Source organism: Saccostrea cucullata, unplaced genomic scaffold (assembly GCF_032062105.1).
Source record: "Saccostrea cucullata isolate Sc308-1 unplaced genomic scaffold, CSIRO_AGI_Scuc_v1 ctg432, whole genome shotgun sequence".
NCBI classification, from domain to species: Eukaryota; Metazoa; Mollusca; class Bivalvia; order Ostreida; family Ostreidae; genus Saccostrea; species Saccostrea cuccullata.
The window spans coordinates 447,389-456,451 of record NW_026931879.1 but is presented as its reverse complement, the minus strand read 5'-3'; the positions used below and the strand labels follow the sequence as shown (position 1 = coordinate 456,451).

At 31.3% G+C, this 9,063-nt stretch overlaps 1 long non-coding RNA gene across 1 annotated transcript; it reads left to right on the top strand.

The window, feature by feature from the left end:
• The first annotated feature begins 832 nt into the window (after positions 1–832).
• Positions 833–4,905, top strand: LOC134233870 (uncharacterized). The gene is made up of 2 exons (XR_009985080.1): positions 833–3,219; positions 4,646–4,905. It is a non-coding gene; the product is annotated as an uncharacterized LOC134233870 (long non-coding RNA).
• Positions 4,906–9,063: the final 4,158 nt, after the last annotated feature.

Sequence of the window (9,063 nt, the reverse complement as noted above, 5' to 3'; positions counted from 1 at the left end):
ACTTTTACCCTTTGACCTTGGAGTTTTAACGACTTTTTAAAAACTTTAACCTTGGTCACAACTTTTAAATAGTAGATACTAGGACTTTTATATTTCACATATGTATTCCTTGTTGCAAGACATTTCATTGGATACCAACAACCTTGACCTTTTGACCTTGACCTTGGAGATTTACATACTTATGAAAAAACTTTAACCTTGACCATAACTTTTGAACGGTGAGGTCTAGGGCTTTCGTACTTCACATATGTAATCTTTTTGAGAAGACCTTTCATTGGATACCAACAACTTTTACCCTTTGACCTTGACCTTGGAGTTTTAACTACTTTTAAAAAAACTTTAACTTTGGTCAAAACTTTTGAATGGTAGATACTAGGACTTTTATATTTCACATATGTATTCTTTGTGGCAAGTCCTTTGATTGGATATCAACAACTTTGACCTTTTGACCTTGACCTTAAAGATTTATGTACTTATGTAAAAACTTTAACCTTGACCACAACTTTTGAACGGTAAGGGCTAGGGCTTTCATACTTCACATATGTAATCCTTGTGAGAAAACCTTTCATCAACAACTTTGACCCTTTGATCTTGACCTTGGAGTTGACCTACTTTTAAAAAAACGTTAACTTTGGCCATAACTTTTTAACTGTCAGGATAAGGGTTTTCATCCTTCAAAAAAATCAACTTCAATGATAATTTCTATGAAATGACATATGATAGGATGTTCATATTAGACACAATATGTCAAAAAATAACATCTCACCAACAAAGACACCGAAAGTGGGGGACCACAATTCTTTGAATTTGCTTGTAATTATTTGCATTCTATAACAATACCATCATAACTGAACAGTGATACTGTGGTAAGTTTTCTTCGACTATCACCTGTGGTTTCAACAATTACATGATTTTGTGGTATCCATCATTTTTTAAATATTCCTTAACAAGTACAACTGTACAACACCATTCTATTTTCCTGACAGCACAAGAAGAAAGTCAGTTTTAATGTTGTGAAATATTAGAATTAACAGTAACCTTAACAGAGAGAAAGAAGTCCTTGAACATATTATATAGGTATAATTTACTTGACCATTGATTACTGTTCACGGGATTTACTTGATATACAGTCACCTTTTACATTCCTGTCAAATTTAAAAATGTTTCTTTTACCTTCTAAACTCAATTGAATAAATGTCAATCGATTGGGTTTGTCACCAATGACATGCAATATAAATAATATCATGCACATGTATTATGTTTTTCCGGAACACAATCAGTGTTTTATAGAAGAAAAAAGTTTTATGAAAGGGCAATGAAGTGAAGTTTCTGTCAACGACACTTCAAATGCAGATCAATTAAGGCTGTGTAACATCTGCCCCAGATAAGCTTTTTAATTCTCCGGCTATGCTCGTTTAAAATGGCGTTACATTCGGTTTTCTTAATGTAAATGAGATAAGGTATAGGTAAGAAAATCTATAGGATGTAAAGATATTAAATTATGTATCAACTTCCCTAAATTAGCCTCTACTCGCCATATGACACCGTAGGCTTTAGATCAACTCTGTATTTGATCAACAAGCCCCCATGTCGATTCCTGGAAAAGAGCAATTCAATCCACCATGCTAGAATAGACAAGTTCTTGTAGAAAACAGTATATTACTAAATCATGGTACGTATGATATAATCAGATGATGAATGAAACTCGTCCAAAGCTGGAATTTCGAAGTTGCCTGTAGTGGGTTGGTAAACAAATTGGTTATTACATGAAATATAAAGATAGGTGTTTGGAATCGATGTGGATTCTTTATTTCTAAAATGTTCTTAAATTGTGAAGAAGACCTTTGAAATGTTAAAATATTTTTACATTCTGTCTCTTGACTTGTTCAAAGCAAACAGGAAACATTTAATTTATTTAATAAATCTATATGTAGTTATGTAATAAAATAAACCACGAATTGAAGTGGACGATTTTCTTTTCAGACATTTGTCACCTTTTCTCTATCATGTTTATATTCAGAGTCTACCCGGTTCTTATATTGCAACACATTACTGTTAATGAAAATTTAATACATTCACTTATAAATGCACAGGAAGTTGATTTATAATTAATTGCTATAAATGTACAAATATTTAGACTTATTTGACTCGAACATTTACTCTAAATTAAAGATCTCTCTATTACCGGTATTTCCAATTAAATTTTAATTTCTAATTTATTCCTATTAAATGTGTAATTCTGTAATTTAATACACACAAAAAAATATACACAAGGACTTTTTCTCGATATATTATAAGTGGAATAGAGCATGGATTCTTCTTTCAATGGCATGTATAGACTCCATGTCAGTAATACAGACATTAACATTGCTTCTTTGTTTTAAATTCATATATTTACGGAGGAAAAGGATAAACACCATGCTTATCAGATACCTGGCATGTAAAAGGTGAAAAATGTAGTTATGCCGTCAGGAAACGTTATAACATTTGTTGCATGTTTTGTACAGGACTAATTTGGAAGTTGACGCGAACTTGGACAATCCTATACGGAATGCCCTATCATTTCCCTGTCGAAATTCCTCGGTTGAGGACTAGTGGTATTCACAAGACTTGTTTGACTGTGCAGATAAGTTTGAAAAGTTTGCATACTTGGATTTTTTAAAGTCGTAATATGGTCTGTCTGCCTTGATAAGAGAACTCTTTCACAATGTTGCCTCTGTAGGAAATCAAATATAGAAATAGATCCAAACACCCGCCTGGTAAAGCCTTCCGATACAAAATAATGAACGGAAAATCCAGAGAATGCACCATTGACTAACGTAAGCTTGTTTGGAGTCAGAAGAGGGGGACAGATATTTACAAGTGTTTACTTTTTAGATACAATTTCAGATATGTACCTGAACTAATACGGGAAATCGAGAGTTTATTTCCTTGTTCTATTTCAAATAAATCATTATTTGTTTCGATAATTAAGAATTAATGAAATGAAATTATAAAATGTTTACTACATTTTGTCTCAGTCTGCATAATCTAATATCAGGAATATCAAAACATCTAAAATGAAGTTAATTGTACATAATATGACATTAAGATACATCCAGATAAGACCTCGAAACTTTGTCCTCGAGTATTGTTAGCCCTCATAAACTGTCTCCAAATCATTTGTAGATTCGGGATGAGTAAAATGGCGGGCTCCTCCATGGAAAATATTCGATTTTGGTAACTTTTGGTTACTTTTGTCCGACAGCTAATTTGATTACCTATTCTAACAGCGACCATCAGCGTTTTTAATTTATTTACATATAGCAATATATCCTTATCTTCTACATAGGGTTCACGTATCCAAGACAGTTGATTCGATACTCAGGAGCATTGCTCTACGTACAATGTCAAAAAATTACTAAAGGGAGGAAAGCTATTGACAAACAACTTGATGAATCAAGGATGTCAACAGTCTCCTTTAAAAGTTCTATGGTCGATACAATGACCTTGTCAGCAATATATCATTAAACCGAATGCTGACTGACTTTTTTCATACCACTCGTAAGATCATTATTTACACACTGCCTTGTCTATGGATTTATTCGTTTGCTCGATAACAGGCACCCGTGGCCGGTCGGCAGGGGATGCTTACTCCTCCGGTCACCTGAACCCACCTCTGATGTTCTAGAGGTTCATGTTTTCTCTGACCTCGATTTGCATTGTTCCAATGGACTTGGAGCTTAAATACTGTAAAGTAATCTGCATGTTTTATTCTTTATAGCAGTGATTTTGGATTTCTTCTGTCAGAAAGTGCTTTTAATCGTGTTAATTAGTGCTTCTTCGAAGATAATTGTATTTTTCAAAGACTATCGTTGTCATGTCATCTTGAGGAAATACTATGGGATCAAGCAATACATTCCTGGTTGAAAGATAACTTAAAACTGAAATGCAATTAAGCAATTTTACAAATTTTTGTGAGTTATTTAGGACATAAATTGTTTTCTAAGAAGTAGCATTCCTCCATCAGGATAAAATACGGATTGTATAATTCTACGTGTCTTCAATTTTCGGCTATTTTCAAAATTTTTAAGAAAACATAACTGATTCGTAAATTATTATTTTGAAATTATTTCTTTTTTCATAAAAGATTTTCAAGCCCTCTTAAATGTTTTTTTTAAAGACAGAACACATATGTACGTTATCTAAATAAAGTCGATACAAATGGTTGAAAATAACATTATCGGTGGGCTTTTATTACATTGTAAATTACACTTTGTGAACATGTATAATATATTCACAAGTGAACTTTTTCTATCTAGTATTTCTTTTGAATTACATATCTGTACATTTAGACCTTGGAACTGATGAAATAGAAATTAACGCGGGTTACATCAGATATGCGTGATGCCATAAACGTATGCCCCTTCTCTCATCCGTGATCCCTGCCGGCCGCCAGATATTTTATAAATTGCTCATTCCATGTACAATGCTTTAAAGTGGAGATAGAAGCAGATAAATCACGTCTCGCAACAAGATAACGCGAGATCTTAAATTTAACAGATGTCCCTCGTTAGGAACTTGATCTCATTGTTTGTGGATAAAAACATTATATGAAATCCTTTCTCATAAAAATGCATTTTTTTCTCATGTTTTTTTTTTTCAGCCTTTCTTTCTAAACTGGGTCAAAACATGCAGCAGACGACATGAGAGGTTTGTACCATCATGTTCCTGCACCGATAATAGGAGATGCTGAAATTTGCTCCGTAAAAGTGAAAGAAAATACCCGTATCATCTCATATGCAGACCAGACAAAAATGATAAAAGAACAATTGTTTCTTGTTTAGACTTGTAAGAAGAGCATGCCAGATACATATCGCTAAATATGTCAATGAAATGTGAATAAAGAGGATTGTATTCACTGCTTGTTGCTTGTCAGCACAATTCATTTAGGTTTTACCTACAACCCCTTCATCCTGCCGTTACCCGCCACAAAACATTTTTTAAGAAAAATATTTCTGAAATGAAAACCGTACTGTAAGAATCGTTAAAAAGGTAAACAAATTCTTCTTTAATTACAACTAAATTAATTGAAATATTTTATTGTTTAAAACAATGAAAAGTTATTTTAATTGACCATGTAAAGATATACACGTATCTTATGCCGTCTAGAATTCAAAATCCAAAAATGATTTATTTCTGAACTGCGTTTAAATTAAAAATATTTACATTTCTTATGCATAACATAGCTTGAAGAAATAAAAAGAAAGGGTGTAAAAAATTCGAACTTTTCAACTAATTAATGATCAGTTCTTAATGAAGACGGAAACTGGCTCTTATTTTACAGTAGATATACATTTATTTATCATTAGCAATAAGGCATAGAGAGGATGTCTCCATTTAAAACTCAATTTAGAAATCAGGACACAGACATTAATGTATTAATGATTAACAGAATTCGTGATGTGGTATTAAATAAATAATAGTTTATTCTCGCCCCTTTTTGAAGTACGTTATGGGGTTAAATAGATTTGGTCATTTGGTTGGCTAATTCTTATTGTAAATAGTGACACTTCGCAAATTCCGTAAATTGGAAACAATTTACTATACACACGTAAAATTACGTATAATAGTAAGCTTAAACATATTTTTTAATGAGCATATGTTTGCTGACTGGGGAAAAATCACTTTGTATGTTTGACATTTTTTTTTACAAGTAAAAGTGATAAATACTTTTTCCTATAGTTGCAACATAACTGCTACCAGAAAATCATAAGATATGACCCAAAACTTTATTCCTACATACAAAAAGTTATTATAGGTATCCAATTTAGTAGGAAAAATCCCATCTAATATCACCAGTATTTTTGAAAAAATGAAAAGAAAAAAACCGCTGATAATTTACGCAATGATAATAAAAATCAATATCCTCCCCAGCTTCTCGTTGAAAGTTAATCTTATAACTAGTACACACAATAACCTAATCTACATAAATGGCGGGTTGGTTTTTGTGGTTTTCCGATATTTTACCACAATGGCTGTTGGATGATGTTCGTCACTTCTGTCTGTTGAAGTGCTGGTTGTCACTCCATTCAGGACTAATTGAGATGTTTCCATTTTAGGGCCTTTTTTGTCTCCAAATAGCGCCCTAGTTTTCCTTTGCATCGACACATCTAATTTTAATTGTTAGATTTTCACCATAGATTAATAAGATCTTAAACTGAGATAGGAGCACCGTTCAAACTGCATGTTGTATTATATTTTTCCGCCGTAAAAAGGGAAAAAAGTTAATAAGGTGCCGGAAGACTTAGGAGCTCGTGGGTTGAACTTTATTACCTTAATCAGCGAACATAAGGTATCTTCTATACTAGATGGCTAGGAAACAGCGCAAATGACAATAAAATGGAGCAAAGAAAGACTGCAATTACAAAAGTGACATAATTTCAACGAAAAATGCCTCACATTTACGGGATAGCTTGCACAATCAATATCACTTTGTGACGATTGTCTAGAACTGAAATTATTGTCTTTATAAAGGCATTCGGACAACAAAGTCAGAGATACTTTGACATATTTTGTACACCTATACTTAATTTAGTTAAAAAGATTCAGAAATGTTTTTGAATATAAATGTTAAAAAACATGTTTAAAAATCAAGTATTCAATACTTCTTGCTGCAATTTTTTTAAATGTTTTTTTTTTAAAAACAAATTTAAATTGAAAAAAATATGAATTTTTGTAGCAGACAGTAGGCTAAATAGTTATGAATGATTTGTCATTTATCTTGTCATTTATCTTTCGTTGATGGAAGCTTAAGGTATAAATAAATTGTAAGTAAAACATGCCCTCTTATTTTATACTTACAAAGTACTTACACATGTATTAAGTTTGTGAGTAGTCCATTTTCATAAAAAAAGATTGATTCAATCCCTTTCCCCTACCTAAACACACACGGAGATGTCTACATTGCAGGATAAAAAATTTTAATAACTTTTTATGCTGTATTTCGCGGATGTAATTTATAGCGATTGTTCAAAATATGTATAGGTTAAGGTTTTCGTTAGTTGAAATGTATATACATGTTAGTTTATGCCATTTATTTTTTAGTTTAAGGTCTAAGTAAAATTCTTTTCGCCACTGAGCAATAAATAAATGAAATCATCCAAATAACATCGTAGATAATGAACATCTAAAGGTATTAATACATCCTGTCTTTTTATATATTTTAAGTCAACTATGATTTATCTAATTAGAAGATTCAAGCATAAATGTAGAATAATAAATAATTTTGGCGGTGAAAAAAATCGCATTTTATCATTAAATATACAGTCTTTACATGTACATATATCTTCAAATAGTTATTTGATTTTATATAAACTTTGTACGTTAAACGTTTAAATATCATGTCAATAGTACATTATTTAATCCTTGTTTACATTCCATAATGAGAAAATGCATAATTAGGGACAAAACAAAAGTGTGACGACGTCTGGTTTTATATGTCTTGTTATTAACTTTGGTTCATAAATACATATATGCGTACATTACATAGTTCTTTTTTAAACACGTTAAATATGGTGGACAAATACCCAGACAGGTTATATTTAGAGTTGGGTATTGCGAAGGAAATCCATATTGCGATATATTGCAATATTTTACTTTGAATATTGCAATATATTGCAATATATTGTAGATTAATTATATTAATAAATTTGAGTAGAATGTTTGAAATGCCAAAAGACTATTTGAATTTATCTTTAAGTTTAAAAGGGGGAGGAGGGATAAGACATTGATTGCACACCAAATGGTAAAATCTCTCTTTTGAAATAAAATTTTTTACAGATTATAGTTTTTTTTTTAAAGAGCATAAAATGTTATTAAAGATTAAAACAATATACATTTAGGCCTATATGAAAATAATTTTATTGTGGTTACAAAATAAAATTTAAAAAACCAGAAAGAAATTGTGACCTGTTTTCGTGCGTTTTGGTAAATTAGTCTAACCCGACCTAATTTCACATCAAGAGTACAATCAGGAAATGGCCTGTTTTAGTATATACATGCTCCTGCTATAGCATAAGGTGTTTAAAATGGCATGAAAGTTATTAAAAAATAATTAAAACAACACTGCTACAAGTGAAAACATGGATGACCATTTACTTGTAATATGTACATCATACATGTATATTGAACTTGACATTTCACCGCGATGTCGATCGTGTAGATTCAATGTGAGATTTTGAGAACCGCAATGCATATGGTATACACCCTGTAAAAATGTTTTATATATTTCCTTTCTTATAAATTTTATTTTAAAGTCTTATTAATTGGTAATTTTATTTCAAAGTAAGATATTCAAAACTGCAACAGCGAATTAAAAGCTTCCACCCCCCTCTCTCTCCTCTCTCTTTCTCTCTCCCGAACGAAACTGACGAAGAATTCTTTCAACGAGAAAGAAAAAGACTTAGAAGTTTCCAGTTTTATTTTAACAGTTTCTACAATAAAGGAGGTTTTTATATATTTTTATAAATATCGTGAAATACCGGTATCTGATTTTCATATCGCGATATATTATCGTGGTGGATAATACCGCAATATACCGATATACCGGTAATATTGCACACCCCTAGTTATATTTATAACCAATAAGTCGCTGTTCTTTTTTACGTTATAGTGAAAGAGATCTCTTTAAAAAGTCTATATCTAATTAAATTCGCATTTTAAACTTGCAAATAATTTACATGACAAGAGACCTTTCTAAGAAAACCGCAATCATCGGAAAGAGTTTGACTTTTAAATTCAAACAAGAATTTAAGTCTGTTCACGTTCAATGATTTGAAGGGGGAAAGGCATTACAACATTCGATACAACGGTACAGTAGATGCTTCATGTGTAGAAGCAAAATTATATACATTTATAATCTACTAGTATACTGATATATATGTGTTAAAAATGTTCTAAGTGCGAGATGTAAGGAACATAACATTAACACTTAAAAAATCAAAGAAATTAAATAGTTTTAGAAATAAATGTTTACCTTACTTTTTGAGAAACCACCTTAAATGACCTAGTTGATGGTGTTTT